We start from the raw sequence: 16,882 nt of genomic DNA, 5'->3' as shown, positions 1-16,882 counted from the left end.
ATATATGAAGTATTTGTCGGGTGCAAGGTCAGTAAGTGTTGTGTAATAAAGTGAAGTAAACTACAATCTCAAACAATTGTATGACCTTCCTTCTTCTATATGGACGTACAGCATTAACAAAATAAATACATTTAAAATGAACCCTAGAAGCTCATGTATGATATTAATGTTAAAAAGATGAAACGAAGGCCATTTTCGCAATAATAGTTTATAGTAATAGTTTTTTTGTTTTTTTAAAAAAGCATTTTTGTTTTTTATTTTACTTTATTAATGAGAATGTTGTTTTTTAAAAATTTGGGTTATTATTAGTTATTTTGTTAACTATAACATAACCTTGATGCATGCTCAAACAGGTTTTGGACTCAGCTTAGCTCTCTTAATTGGTCTGCCGCAGTATGATTACTAGCTAAAAATAAACCAAATTCTCACGTTACTTCTGTATCAGAATACGTAGCTCTTTTTCTAAACTAAGCTGGTAAGGTCTGCATTCATGGAATCACATATATTAGCTACAGTGCATATTTGCCCTTACTTGTGAAAGATAACGTTGTGCAAGTTCTCAACTACTTAATTTTGATTCATTGACTACTGCATAAAGGCATTTATTATTTATTGTAGAATGCGCTCAAGTTTATTTTCCTGTCCATGTAAGGAAGAAGTTTTTAAATCACACATTACTGAGAATATGGATCAATGCCTGACATTTTAAGCACTGAAGATGAGTTTGCTTAAATAGGTTGGGTTGGTAAAAGAACACTGATTTGGGATCTTAATTAACATAGAGGCTTGTATGCAGCTTCTTGACCATCCTGTTACGGCCCTGGCTGTATTGTCAAGGATTGTGTGGGTGAATATATTGTGTTAGTGTGGCTAGAGTGTGTGTGGCCGCTGCCTGGATGCGTGTGTGGGAGTGAGTGCTCTTGTCTCTGTCAGAATCTGTGGAGACTCAGGTGGACGACCGGGATTGCTGTCGTAGAGACAGAACCTGATTGGCCACAACCTAACGGCCGCCAGTTTAAAGACGTTCCGCGGATTGACAGGACTGGCAGTGCATCTGACAGCAACAGCCCGTTGCTCTCGGCCTCCAACCCCGTGGTGTAGAACTTTGTGATTTCTGAAGTATTTGTGTTAGTAGGTTATAGGTAGTAACTTGTTTTGTATTAGTCAGTTCTGGGTGTATCCTTAGTTTACGTGTCAGCTTTTGCGACCTTTTATTTTTTACCCATTTTTGTGGGTATTTTGTGATACCTCGACCCATGTAGACCACCTTTTCCCTCTGTCCTCTTTTTGTTATAATAAACCTTGTATATTCATGCATCATTTTTGTTCCGTTTATGACCTTTGGGGACCGAGAGCAATTTCCTTCGTTTATGCTACGCATCTAACCCTAGACGGGTGCGTAACAATCCCGTTTCCTGTTAGACTAATTATCAACATTCAGTCCTTCATTTAAGTGTAGACATTCGTTTTATAAGTTAGTTGTTTTTAATTTCATTTTTAGAGATGTAAATGTTCGTTTTTTTGTTTTTTTTAAATATAATGTACTTTTTGTGGTTGGGATCAGTGAAAAATATTTTGAATAACTTGAACCAAGTAATGACTTTACTTGCTTAATATGTGGTGGCGACTCCACTTTTTTTTCCACAGTGACTTGGGGCTTGCTTGAGACTTACTTGTGACTTGCACATCTGTGACTTACTCCTACCTCTGGTTCAACATGTTTTGGCGACAAGAAAAACTGTCTATGAACACCTTTGCAACCTTTTATGAACCCTGATGAAAACCCCAACTTATCTACATTCACAAGCATTCATTGCTCAGTGAGATACCAGCTTTTAAGTGTTTTTGTGATTTATTATTATTATTATTTTTTTTTTGTATTTATAAGGTTAAAAGCAGGACGAAATTAGGACTAAGTTCATTGGCAAATAGAAAACACAAATTTTCCCTGTGAGAGGGTTCCAAATGTTCCTCAATAATAATATGGCATAACCGAAGGATGTACTGTAGTATTTTTTTCCCCAATTTATTTACCATATTTTCCGGGCTATAAGCCACTAAATTTTTCCTAGGTTTTGAATCATGCGCCTTATATAAAGATGTGGCTATTCTGTGGATTTTTCTTCCTCTTAGGGGCACTCTAACCGGAATGAGAATCAAAACTAAGAAAAAAATCAATGCAAAGAAGAATACGCTACTTTATCTTTAGCAGGTAGAACACGGATGACAAATTACAAACAGTGAACTATCTTTAAATACTTGCCCCTTCATCATGGAACCCACACGAAGAAGTTGGTATGATACAACTTTTAAGTTGGAGGCCATCGATTGAGGAAGGAAACCGCTCTGCCGCAGGCAAGCTTAGCATCAATGAATCCATGGTGAGACTTTGGAGGCGGCAGCGAGAAGTGAAATGAAGATAAGTACTGGTTATTTTGGCAACTGGCAACCAGTTCAGGGAGTCCCCCGCCTACTGCCCGAAACAGCTGGGATAGGCTCCAGCACGCCCGTGACCCTCGTGAGGATAAGCAGTTTGGATCATGGATGGATGGAGGTATGTATAATTAGGACTAAGTTAATTGGTAAATCGAAAATACTACGTGTTGTCAAGGTATGGAATGTTTTTTCTTAAATAAACAAAGAGCAGGTGATCACTGGAAAAGAAATTACTTTTCCACTTTCTTTTAAGCAACTACTGTGCAAAATTTCTTTTCCACTTTCTTTTCAGAAACTACTATGCAAAACCTAAAGTACACACTTCATTGTACTTTTCTAGATTTTTTTTTACAGTTTACGATAAAATATTTAAGAAATCCATTCTTCTTTATGTGCAATGTGGGATCAAGGAATCCAATAAAAAACACAAGACAGCATTTTTCTTTCTGGAAAAAAAACAAACAAGCAAACATTTAATAAATGAAGCACAAACAATTAATCTCTACAGGCATTAAGTTAAAAAAGAATCCACCCTGTGCAGGACAAAGGTTTTGGTTTAGTTTTTTTGTGAGAGAGTACGGCGAGTTGCTCCGAATTTCTGCGAGTGTGCTGGTGGGCGGGCAGATCTGAGGCGGCAGCTTGCTTGCTTGTTCGCGCTGCTTAGTCAAATGGCAGACGGGAGACTGCACAACACAATAGGGGAGTGGGTGGGGTACAAACTGTGAGTGTTGACTTCATCCTATTTCTTAATGTATTAAATTTGTACCGACAGTAAACTTAAGGTGGCCCGACACAGTCCTGTAGTGGCACTGTCAAGGCATCTTTATACGCAGGCATATGCGCGGGCGACAACGACTGCATTGTATCATGTGACCGACGCAGCACCTTTGCAACCAGTCTGCAACACATGCCGTCAGAAATTGTAGCTGAGCTTAGAATGCTGCGTGCACCATCTCTCATGATTGGTCCGTTTAGTTTAGTCACATGTTGTAACTACACAGTTTTCCCCGGCTAGGTTCCGAGGCCTCTTTAAAGGGGAAATCAACCCAAACATATTTCTTTCAAGAATATGTTCCCAGCAGGCCCACTAGTTGAAACACGGTATTCTGAATAATATTGCGTCTGTGGAATATGAGTTAAGCAGCAAAATTCACCCCTTTTTAGGTATCTCAGGGGGCGGCCATTTTGTCGACTGAAAATGACATCACAGCTGCTCGGGGCTCAGGTAACGACCAATCACGGCTCAGCTTCAGAAAACAGGTCAGCAAAACGGGTGGATTAACTCTTATTCCACAAATGCAATATTTATCAGAATTCCTTGTTTCAACTAGTGGGCTGGCATAAAATATATTCTTGAAAAAACTATGTTTGGGTTGACTTTTCTTTAAGGCTAATTTATTCATCACCACAGAGGGGAGGATCCGCATCACGCAGCTCGTTGCTGCTGCTGCGAAGCAAGCTAGCTTGCCGGCGACGTAGGTGGTATGTGCGTGTGTAACAAAGCCTACACACGCATATACCGCTGCCTTCTTCATCGATTTCGCAGTTCAATTAAACGCAATACATTTAAGCATCAACTAGTCACCTAGGTCTCTTTGTTTCTCGTTGCGCAAAGTAAAAACAGCGACTCGAATTGGCCATAAAATGCAGAGGAAACTCCACTCTGTCAAGCATCCTAGCCAATACCAGCTATAGCAACACCTTAAGACTTGGAGTGAAACGGCAACTCATTTTCAAAACGACACGTGTGCGTTGTGTGCGAGTATAAAGGCAAACTCCGCGCAGCATTGCCGCAATGACGTCCGTGCAAGCGTTACTCTTATCAGTCAGTACAGTATGTTGAACTCCTATTGGGCAGCGTTCTCCACCTGCTCATATAGTGGAAGGGCCCTGCCATAGGACAAATCACAGTCAGCCATAAATCAAGCTCTCTGTGTAGTTTGGTATTTGTCCTTCCACTGATGTCCTTTTTCTCTTCTTTCACCATTATCAAAATGTAATATCCTTTATATGAGTCTATTTAAATGTCAGTAAGAGTATAACTATGCACTTTGTTTGAAACTTGAAGCTACTTTTGAAATCATGGAACAGCTTGTGATGTGACTGAATAGGGCCCTTTTAGTCCTTTCCGCACATTATCCATCCATCCATTATCTACACCACTTATCCTCACAAGGGTCGCAGGCAGTCCTGGAGCCTATCCCAGCTGTCTTCGGGCAGTAGACGGGCTACACCCTGAACTGGTTGCCAGCCAATTGCAGGGCACACGGAGACAAACAAACAACCACTCTCACAATCACACCTAGGCAATTAAGAGTGATCAATCAACCTACCATGCATGCTTTTGGAATGTGGGAGGAAACCGGAGTACCCGGAGAAAACCCACGCAGGCACAGGGGGAACATGCAAACTCCACACAGCAAGGCCCGGACCTCTGAACTGTGAGGTGGACATGCTAACCAGTCGACCACCGTGCCGCCCTCCACACATTAGGTTTTTTTACAAAATAAAAGGGAGCTGTTGACACATAGTAATACTCCAGTAAAAATGTATACCTTTTTTTTTTCACAGACAAGATATATAGTTAAATGGGTATTTTTTTCAGGCCTTCTTTATCCGGACATATCAAAGGTATTATTTGATTAAAACAGAAGGTTTAAAATCTATCTATATGAACATGTGCCCATGAATCTAATTCTGAATGCAGGCTAATGAACAGCACTGAACAGAAACCATCCAAAATTGGGATTTGGAATCTAGAATTAATATCATTTTTGTGATAATCTGACATTTTATTATTCTTGGTCAAATTGATGTCTTCTGTTGTTTCAAATATCAATTTAAAGGACTGTTTATTAGTCCAGTGGCATTATTTGAGCATGCCTTTGTGTGTTGTTATGGTTTTATGCACTGTCTGGTTTACTAGCATTTCAATGTTTTACTGTTAATGAATAGGCTGGGAGAAAAAGCATGCAACAGTGCATTGTGGGGGGCAAAAACATAACTGTGTGTTGTCTGTGTCAATTTAATAATCCAAAAGGAGCGCTGGAGGTTCTGTTTTGTACTAATGTAGGAGATGGAGGATGATATTAAGAATCTTAAAATAAAAACATGTTCCTTTGAGCACAAATGGTGCATAGGGTGATGACTGCCATTGTCAGTCATTTGCAGTGTCCTGCAAAAGCTACCCTGTATATATGAGGTCAAGTTGGCAGTGAGTTTCAAGAGCAACTAATATAACCAGGTTTCAAGAAACAAGGGAGCCAAGTTCCCACAAAGGTGGGAGAACTGTACACTTGGGGAATCTTTCTAATGTGCAGTGTGAACCCCCTTTTGTCAGTGATTGCCTAAGCTTCCTTACATGGGAATGCTGCTCTGGTATCTGCCATGTGACTTCATGCTTCTTTTTTTTTTTTTTTTTTTACATATTTCAGAAGAAATTGCAGCAACAGTCCTAGTATTGCTGCCCCGAAGACTAGTGTAAATTAACACAGATGTCGAGGAAGAAAAAGTAGAGGTCCAGCATTGCAGAGGGACGCAGGGCATTCATTGACCTACGGGTGTGCATGTCCAAGATTAGCTGGATTCATGTTCATGCAAGGGCCTCTGGTCAAACAGGGTGCATTTAACCAATCTATTTTTAGGGTGGCTCTCCATACTTAACGTACGACACCTTGTTGGTTCATGGTGCAGGTGTATGGTTACGATTTTTATACTACTTTATTAAATCAATTCACCATTACCATACAGAGGAGAAAATGTACCATACAAGGTTAAAACAGTGGTTCACAAAGATAAACTATTACAAATTTTGTGACAAAAGTCACATGGGCATCATGTTCGAGAGTCCAAGTCCAAAATATGCCTAGGGTAACTGTTTTTTTGGCCTTCTTTTTTCCATTCTCAAATGTCCAAGTACTTGTTAGATCACTATATTACTACTTATCATAATATTTTTAATACATATAGTACACCTTGTCCTCCACATAGTAGCACAAACAACATAAACCATTATTTGAAAGCTCTTGTTGTTTGGGAGGTTTATCATCTTCAATTAAACCATACATATTGGTAACAAAATTAAGATAAATGTTAATCCAATATCTTTCATAGCTACCCAAACCTCCTGAGCTCTATAACAATCTAACAATAAATGTTCTTGTGTCTCTTTTTCTGAGCAATTAATAATGGGACATTCAGTTGTTTTGACATAACAACTCCATGAAAGCATTGCTCTTTTGGGGAGCCTGCCCATAGCAATCAACCACATTGTATCTTTTGTACTCTCTGCAAATAATGGCATTTCTTTTTTTGAATAAACCAAATACTTCTCCACTCACCAGCGACTGAGTCTGGTCACAGTCTTTGGTAAGTGCATTTCCAAGGCGGGGCAAACCTGAGCAAACAAACAGCGACATGAACTAATCAGCGAAGGGTGGACGTGACGTGGAAAAAACAAAACAAAACACATTTTCTTCTGAAATAAATTCTTCCAGTGCCGTCAGCTGCTGCGGGTTTTAATGACTCTATGGGTTTATGCTTATTCAAAACTGATTTAATGCTGAATGATGTTAGCGAACATTCGACTCTCCCGCGTGCAATTTTGAATGAGGATGGACTTCGCCACAGAAGAGTTGTGCACCAAGCATAAGTCACAGCAAATAACTGAAATTGGTTGGACGCCTCAATTGGAACTGGGGCCCGGCCACAGGCCTTCCAGACCTACTTTTTTAGTGGGTGTGGCTTGCCAGGCTAATGGTTACCATTCAGAAACAGCCTGGCTGGTCCTGTCTTTCCCTGCCCTGTTTTATTGTTAGTTATTGTATCCTTGCAGGGTGTATCTTGACTTCACAGTTAAGAATGTGTACCATATATAACATTCTGGTTATCATTCACCATGTTTTTGTGCTATGTTTCTGTTTTGTTGTTGTTGTGGTTCTGTATTGTTTGCACTTTTCTCTCTGTCTGCCCCCACACAAACCTTGTTCTGTCCTGCTACATTTCCAATAAGTATCACAATATCGTATAAACAACCACAAAGGAAATATTTCGAACTGTAGCGCCCAGAAAAACTTTTCCAGCATAAAAAAAGGCATACAGATCCTCCATTCCTCATGGCCGTGCAGATGAGCAGGTCAAAAAAGCAAGGACAACAAAAAAACATGTCCAGAAAATGAGCTAAGCGCAAACATGACATGACACAGACTCAAGACAAAGGCCTCTTGAACAGCAGGAAGACAATGAACACCTACAGATCAAAAAAGCTCTCTGCCTACTCCACATCGACCCCTCGCTGGGCATGAGGGGAAGGCAAGTGCACTGATACTGTTTTGCTGAGTCACCCAAAAATTTACATTAGTGTTTAATTGCGTATTTACAGGGATAGGACCTGCATCATATAACTTGTTAGGTCTGAAATGTGCATTATGTGTCGTATTAGGGCTGCTCGATTGAGCGATTTTGAACCGTAACCGAATTTTCTGTATAAAACGATGTTAAAAGCGTTCAAATCGGCACGTTCGATTTTGTTATTTTTGGTGTATCTAAGTGTAGCCCATTTGTACTTTCTGCATTGTGTTCTGTTTGTACATTCTCTTCGTATTTGTACTTTCTGTTACTTTTCTCTTCGTATTAAGATATCTGTTTTCCGGTGGTTACTTCCGTATTTGTCATGTGTTCACGTGAGTACTGCGTTCAATCCAATTGCTGAAATGAGGAAGCGATTGTCCACTGGCCGAGGAGAAAGTGACACATGTGGGGGATTGTTTGCTGCAGGAGCCGACTATCTGAGCCGACTGCCGAGTGAGTGAGGAAGTGAAGTGGAGCGTATGCTCAACTGACGGAATTGGCCAGGTCGATGGTGAGCTAGGAGCCCAGGATTGAAACTTGGAAATTGCCTGGAATAGAACTGAACCACTCTGAATCATCCCTGCTCTGGTCTGGCTGGTAGGAGGCTGCATTTTAGCCAGCCGATCCCCTTCATTGAACTTAAATTGACTGGCATTTTGAGTTCAAAGAAAGAAAAATTAAGTTTACATAAAAGACATTCAAAATACTTCATTTTTCATTATTTTTTATTTTACAAAGGAATCGTAATCGTAAAATTATGTTTGAGAGAAAATAATCGGGATTTTCTTATTGGCAAAATCGAACAGCCCTATGTTGTATTAACTCTTTTTTTCATATTCTCGACAATCTCCAAACACCGCATCACACAAGAAAGAAGAACATTTGCGGCCATGAATATGTGAGACTCTTTGTTCAATGCTTTAAATGTTCAATCATACAGGTGCAGTGTTTTCTGTCGATGTTATGTGCTGGTGTTCGTGGTATGCATAGATTCTCTGAAAAGTCTGTCCGGATGTTTAATTACACATATACATCCACACAGTAGAGGCAAACACATGATGTGACTGCTGAAACTAATGTCCTTCACTAATTCTCATTTCCTATTATAGTGACCCTTAGGTATCATGGCACTATTATTCTTCTACACATTCAAAAGTCTATTTTGGAACTTGTATTTGTGTATTTGAGAGGAGGGTAGGGGATCTGATCAAACAAGAGCAATACGGATGATGATGGGCGCAACCATGATTTGCGCCACTTTGGAAGCCCTGACCCCTTGGGCAAGAAGGGGTTAAAAGCGTGCAGCTCCCATGTCTGCCCTCTCTTTTCTTCCATTTGGCTCACTCGTCACTCTGCTGATTTTTATCCTCTCCAGAGGATTTCTTGGCCGCTCTCCAACTCCTCGGCTCTACCATTACTTTTTAGTTGGCTGTTTCCAATTTGGGGTTTTCTTCCCTGCTCGTTTGCCTGAAAGCTGAAAGTTCACGAGAGGCCTGAACCCCCGCCAACCTACGTCACATGCAGCTGCTCTACACATACTGTATATGCATTGAATGAATTATGTGTGGTTCATACTCAGCGCTATTAAGTTGCAAAGTTACAGAGTTGCAATTGAAAGCACATACGAGCAAGCCTTTTCTACTTTTTCCTTCTTTTTCCTTTTTGGCCGAAGTCTGCTCCATCCATTGGAGTCTCCCTGCCCGAGGTTTGAATCCTGCCAACAAGGGAAGCATTTTCCTCATATTTGGTCTGTCTTGTCACTTGCATGAATACTGATGCTGGATTCAAAACATCACATTCCCGGTTGTCCTGGTCTACCCTGCGCCGATCGGTCGGTAAAAACATTCCTAAACAAGTCCTAACAGTTCCTAACCAATTCCTAACATCTCCTAACAAAGTCCTAACACTTCCTAACAAAGTCCTAACACTTCCTAACAGAGTCCTAACATGAGTCCTAACAGGTTTCCTAACAGCGGGGCGAGAAGGGGCAAAAGAGCCAATCGTCTTCACCGGTGGCCAAAGAAGCCAATCATCTTCACCGGGGTCATGGTCCATCTCAACGCACCACGTAGTAGTGGCACGTCTCCATAAAAAGTAGTAGTAAGTATTAAAAATTACTAAGTGCAATAATATTGTGTGCTTGTATACTGTCTAATTTTTATGCGCAGAAGTATGTTCATGAAAACTCGCGACGTGGTTTATGAACTTATGGCTTAACTGCTTAGCTAACATGCAGGGGTAGTCAGCCGTATAACAAGCAAGCAAGCCTATACAGGACCAGACCCGCTATAGTAAACCTTTACAGAAAGTAAAATACCAGGAATAGTTGCGTTGTATATACAGATATATTATTATGGAGGACTTTTACCGTAACTGTTACAGTTTGTCATCATTATTTTCGTTGTTTGTCTTTTCTTTTTTCTTTTTTTTTTTGCAGTCATCGCGGTGGTGGTATATTAAGTTTCGGCCGTGTTTATATTACCAGGCTAATAACCATAATTGTGCCTTATCATCTGAAATGACGAAGACTGGGAAACTGGATTCTGGGCTGGTGTAATGTCCCTGTTCGCTTGGGGGAAATATACGTTGTCAACTGGCCAGAAGCCCGGATCCAGAATATGGAGTTCTACGCTGAACAGAACTAAAGATGACAATACGAAATCATATTTTTAGATTATGCCCCATTTTCTGAGGTATCAGTATGATAAAAGTTTGATTATTTAAAAACTGGAAGCTTGTTTTGTTGAAGTTTAAACCACTATACTCGTGACTCATTATATAAAAAGTATATTTAAATGTTGCATGGACACAACAAAGCCTTACAAGATAATTGTATGCTACTCCTGTTAATTACTTAAATAACCTGCACTTGGAGCTGTCTTTCCCAGGCCAGTCCCATCCCCATCAGTGGGAAAGTCTCTCCAGCTCTGGTAAAGTGGCTAATGTCTGATCTTTAGTAATTTAAAAAAATATATATTTTCTCTGCACCAGACATGTAGAATTGGCTTTGTAAGTTTCTTTGTTGTGGGAGGGTACAAAGTGTGATTTCAGAGGGATTCCAGGATGGGAGGCTGTTGATGCCCTGGCAGGATACCTGGTTGAATGCAACAGTCCCAGTAATGCAGAGGTATCTGAAATTTTGAGGTTGTATTCATGTCTCAAGGAATTTGACCAGTCTCCTATGAGATACACCCTCAAACCCAAAAGGGGTACTTTACCAGAACCTTGGAGAGCTGCGCATAAACTCAGTGGCTCTGCCTCAGGTCAGCAATCAGCTTAAAGGTATGTGCATCTCACATAACTGCAATACGCAAGCATCGGTTGGGACAGTAATATGATTAAAAAAACACTTCTCCTCGATAGAAATATATAAGATGGTCGATACATCAAAAGGAATGATTCATGCATGTTTTGACAGACAGTAAAAATAGCAAAGTAGCAGCATATATGTCAGTGGCTGTGTTAAAAGGGATGCCACTGAGACTATTCTTAACTGAAATATATATTCAAATCTTTGATAGTATTTCTCCCTCTATTTTGGTTTTAAAAATAGTAATTTATGTTTATTTAAGTAATTTATTTAAGATATTTTTAAGTTATTTAGCCGATCAGATAATACATGGGTGATTTACAAAAGGTGGGCATCGTCTATCCGTCACTTGGGTTCCCGTCTGCATTTCTGGCCGACCCACGTGGTCCCAGTCCGTCCCTCGACAGCGAGTTGGCGTCGAGAACATAAATTTCACGTTACATGCAGGCGCCGTACAAGCTGACAGGCTGCTAAATAACGAAAAAATATTAAATAAAAACAACAGACACGCACGCATAGAAAATAAAAACAAAATGGGGCACGTCATTGCATCTGTGGGTTCGAAAGGTATACAACACTGAAATCATTGACTAAAGCATTGACCAATGCCCACCTCTATTTATACACTCCATATACACTGGAGTACATACTAAAAACAAAATAAAAAAAACAACAACAACAAAAAAAAAACTCTTGTGGTGTAATAGTAACATGCTCATCCTTTGGGGTGGGAGATTCCAGGTGCAAATCCTGGCAAGAGTGTTCAACTTTTGGTTAAACCAATACTTCATTTAAACAGCATAGTTGTTGTTGTTATCCTTTCGGCTTTTCCCCACAGGGGTCGCCACAGCCAATCAAGTGCACACTCGATTTGCATCATTGATTTGGCAGAGCATTTTACGTCGGATGCCCTTCCTGACGCAACCCTATTAGCAGGGCACACAGACACCATCACTGAGCGGGAATCGATCCCACGCTGCCCGCACACAACTCAAGCGCGTGTACCACTACACTATCAGTGACGCTATTTAAAGAGTATAGTTATCGCACAAAAATAACAAAAAACATCTGACAGAGAGAATGTACCAGTAATTAGTTTTTGCAATATGGGGACATCATGGAAACTCCAGACAGAAAGTTCCCGAGGATCAAACCCTACCCACGCCGGGATTCGAACCCGGGCCATTTTCCTCCTCCTTTCTTTCCCCCCTTTTTTTTCCATTTCTTTCCCCCACCATGGACTTCAAATCCCTGGTGAAGTCCCTGCGCAGGTTCGAATCCTGACAGCAACGGAACCAGTTCCCTGACCGTAGGTCTATTTTGTGTTTAGCATAAATACTAATGCTGGATTCAAAAGGTAATATTGCAGGTTGTCGTGGTTTCTGCGATTACTTGATTGCTGTTGGTCTCTCCCTCTCTGGGTTTGTTTGTTTTCTGCACCCAATACATGGCATTTCACGCTTTAGCTGATTTATTAATTTTAGCATTCTATGGCAGCTTGTCGTACTCTGCGCCGACCGGACAGTAAAAATATTCTGAATCCAGGTCCTAACAGTTCCTAACGAGGTTCTAACAGTTCCTAACCAATTCCCAGAGCTGGGCAGTACGTCACGGGGGTGGAACGGTCCGGCCCAGCCGGACGCCCATTTTTGGGGCCCAGGGCAGGGGGTGACATGTTTGAAAACTATCATCGGTGCAGCGGTTAAGCCGATGGACTAGAAATCCATTGGGTTCTCCCTGCGGAGGTTCGAATCCTGCCGACAATGAAAACTTTCTTGATCTTTGGTCTGTGTTTTGTCCCTAGCATTTATGCTGGATTCTAAAGGTTACATTGTAGGATGATGTGGCTGAGAAGTTAAGGCAATGGACTTGAGAGCTGCTGGCATCTCCCAGTCTGGGTTTCTTTGTTTTCCGGCACTTACCATCATGGACTTTCCCCCTTTAGTTATGTTGTATTATCGCTAACCTCAAAAGGCTGGCTTCAGGTTGTCATGGCCTAGTGGTTAAGGCGATGGACAAAAAATCCATTGTGGTCTCACTGCGCAGGTTTGAATCCTTCCGACAATGGAAACGTTTTCCTGATATTTGGGCTGTCTTGTCACTAGCATAAATACTAATGCTGGATTAAAAATATGACATTGCAGGTTGTCGTGGCCAAGTGGTTAAGGCGATGTACTTGAAATCCATTGAGGTCTCCCTGTGTAGGTTTGAATTCTGCCGACATTGGAAACAGTTCCCTGACTGTAGGTCTGTTATGTCTCTAGCATCAATACTAATGCTGTACAGTGGTACCTCTACTTACGAAATTAACTGGTTCTGGAAGAAATTTCTTCCAGAAAAAAAAAGTGGAACATTTTGTAAGTAGAGACGAGTTTTCCATGTAAATGCCCTAATACGTTCCAAGCCCCCCAGTATTCAGACATAAATGTTTTATAAAGCATATAAATGTATCAAAACATGTAACAAATACATGTTACAATTAGATTATTGCACGATAAATGAGAGTTGTGCATAATGTAAAAAAACAAAGAATAGAGTTAAGAATAAAAATGATGGTCGTTTACCTTTCAATTGCTGTCCTCATCGCTTTTTGCTCTCTTTGGTTCATGGGTTCATTGGGTTCTCCCTGCGGAGGTTCGAATCCTGCCGACAACGAAAACTTTCTTGATCTTTGGTCTGTGTTTTGTCCCTAGCATTTATGCTGGATTCAAAAGGATACATTGTAGGATATTGTGGTTGAGAGATTAAGATGATGGACTTGAGTGCCGTTGCCGTCTCTCAGTCTGGATTAGTTGGTTTTCCGGAATTTACCTACATGGCCTTTCCCGCTTTAGTTAGCTGATTTATTAATGCTAACATTATCATCAAAAAGCTTGCTTCAGGTTGTTGAGGCTGAGTGGTTAAGGCGATGGACTAATAATCCATTAGGGTCTCCCTGCGCAGGTTTGAGTCCTGCAGACAACGGAAACAGTTCACTGACCATAGGTATCTTTTGTCTCTAGCATCAATACTTATGCTGGATTCAAAAGGTTACATTTTTGGATGACTAGAAATCCATTGGGTGCTCCCTGCGCAGTTTTGCATCCTTCTTACAACGGAAGCGTTTTCCTGATTTTCGGGCTGTCTTGTCACTAGCATAAATACTAATGCTGCCATCTAAAGGTAACATTGCAGGTTGTCGTGCTTAAGGCAATGGACGTGAGGGCCGTTGGTCCCTCCCTCTCTGGGTTTTTCCACATGGCTTTTCACTCTTTAGTTAGCTGATTCATTAACTCTATCATTCCACGCCAGGTGGTTGTGGCAGAGTGGTTAAGGCAATTGACTAGAAATACATTGGGGTCTACTTGCACAGGTTCAAATCCTGCTGACAATAGGAAATTTCCCTATTTGTGGTCTGTCTCACTATTGCTAAAGCTGATATCAAAAGTTTACATTGTCGGTTGTCGTGACTGAGAGATTACTGGACTGGATTGCCTTTGGCGTCTCCCTGTTGAACTCGATGTCTTTCTGGAAATTGTCGTTTTTCTCTGCTTTAGTAAGATGATTTATTAATACCAATATTAGCATTATTAGACTTACTTCAGGTTGTGGTGGCTGAATGGTTAAGGCGATGGACTTGAAATCCATTGGGGTCTCCCTTCGTAGTTTGGCATCCTGCCAACAACGGAAACAGTTCCCTGACTGTAGGTCTGTTTGTCTCTAGCATCATTACTAATGATGGATTCATAAGGTTACGTTGCAGGTTGCCGTGGTGAAGGGGATAGACTTGAAAGTGGTGCGCTCACAGTTAAAATATTTCTTGGATGAACATAATGTCATGGAGATATTCCAGTCAGGCTTCAAGATGATGCATAGCACAGTCAGCACTGTTCCGTGTTTTTAATGACATCCTCCTGGCAAATGACACTGGAGACTATGTCTTGTTTTGTTGGATTTGACTGCAGCATTCGATACAGTGGTCCACGGTATTCTTTTGGCTCGTTTTCAGCACCAAGTGGGCAATAGTGGAAGCGCTCTAGAGTGGTTTGGATCCTATTTGGCTGGCAGGACTTTTCTGTTAGCGTAGGTTTCTCTGAGTACCGCTCTGCCCCTCTATCGTACAATGTTCCACAGGGTTCTATTTTGGTTCTATTTTGGGGACCTTGCTGTTCTCGTTGTATTTGCTGACCCTGGTTTCCATCCTTCGAAAACACAGTTTCCTTCCACTGCTATGCGGACGACTGTCAAATCTATATCCCGCTGAGCAAAAAAGACGTATTGTCCATAAGACCTCTTTGGTTCTGCCTAGAGGACATCAATAAGAATAAGAATAAGAATAAGAATGCCTTTATTGATCCCACAGTGGGGAAATTTTCATTGTTACAGTAGCAAAGATATAGGTCACACAGGGGCGGCGGCATAATGTGGCCATTAATGTATAACATTGACGGCAAACATTTAGAATCAAACCTATGTAGATATACGCAGTACCATGTGTATATACACATGTGTATACACACCAACCTACATCTACATAAAAAATATGAGGAACACTCATTTCGGCCTGTACATAGTACAGAGGAAAAAATACTCTAAGTGACAGTGCTGCAGTGCTGTAGTGAAATGTAAGGAACAGCATTGGATAAAAATAAAACTAGACTAACAGTAGTGGGGAATGTTGAGTATTGCACGGTATTACAGTAGTGGGGAATATTGGGTATTGCACGATACGAGCTCAGGTGCAGGACTGCACAATTGCACTAATGACCGCCAGTTTGTAGAGACTACACAATGTTCTTGTTAAAGAGTCTGACAGCAGCAGGCAAGAAGGAACGGCGGAATCTCTCCTTTGCACAGCGAGGGTGTAACAGTCTGTCACTGAAGGTGCTGTGGAGTGCTGTTAGGGTACCCTGGAGGGGGTGGTCCGGGTTGCCCAGCATTGATGACAGCTTGGCCAACATCCTCCTGTCCCCCACCGAGTCCACAGAGGCCAGGGAGCAGCCCAGGACAGAGCCAGCCCTCTTGACCAGTTTGTCCAGCCGCTTCTTGTCCCGGGCCGAGACGCCGCCTGCCCAGGTGACCACTCCCTGGAAGATGACCGATGCAACCACCGAGTCATAAAAGTTCCTGAGGAGTGTCCCCTGAACCCCAAAAGACCTCAGTCTCCTGAGTAGGAAGAGTCTGCTCTGACTCTTCCTATAGAGGGCGTCTGTGTTGTCGCACCAGTCCAGTTTATTGTTCAGATGAACACCCAGGTACTTGTAAGTTGAGACTCTCTCAACATCTGTTCCCCGGATGTTCACTGGTGCAGGTGAAGAGTGCTGGCGCCTACCGAAATCCACCACCATTTCTTTGGATTTCCCCGCATTGATCAGGAGGCGGTTCTGCTGGCACCAGTCCACAAAACCCTGAGTAAGTTCTCTGTACTCCCGATCATCTCCGCCTGTGATGAGGCCGACAATCGCAGAGTCGTCAGAGAACTTCTGCAGGTGACAGGTAGGGGTGTTGTAGTTGAAGTCCGAGGTGTAGAGGGTGAACAGGAAGGGAGCCAAGACAGTTCCCTGTGGGGCCCCCGTGCTGCAGAGGAGCACGTCAGACACACAGTCCTGTGTCCTCACATACTGTGGCCGGTTTGTGAGGTAGTCCTGGATCCATGTGGTGAGGTGGTGCGCCACCCCCGCCCGCTCCAGCTTGTCTCCCAGTAGGGTGGGCTGGATGGTGTTGAAAGCACTGGAGAAATCAAAGAACATGATCCTCACAGTGCTCCCCGCCTTCTCCAGGTGGGAGAGTGAAGTGTGGAGGAGGTAG

At 41.8% G+C, this 16,882-nt stretch overlaps 1 non-coding gene across 1 annotated transcript; it reads left to right on the top strand.

The window, feature by feature from the left end:
- Positions 1 to 13,977: 13,977 nt before the first annotated feature.
- trnai-aau (transfer RNA isoleucine (anticodon AAU)) lies at positions 13,978 to 14,059 on the top strand. The gene has a single exon. It is a non-coding gene; the product is annotated as a tRNA-Ile (tRNA).
- Positions 14,060 to 16,882: the final 2,823 nt, after the last annotated feature.

Source organism: Filicampus tigris, chromosome 2, assembly GCF_054856515.1.
Source record: "Filicampus tigris isolate MCC_2025a chromosome 2, RoL_Ftig_1.0, whole genome shotgun sequence".
In the NCBI taxonomy this organism is placed as follows: domain Eukaryota; kingdom Metazoa; phylum Chordata; class Actinopteri; order Syngnathiformes; family Syngnathidae; genus Filicampus; species Filicampus tigris.
Note: the sequence above shows the minus strand (reverse complement) of the source record. Positions and strands in the feature narration are given on the sequence as shown.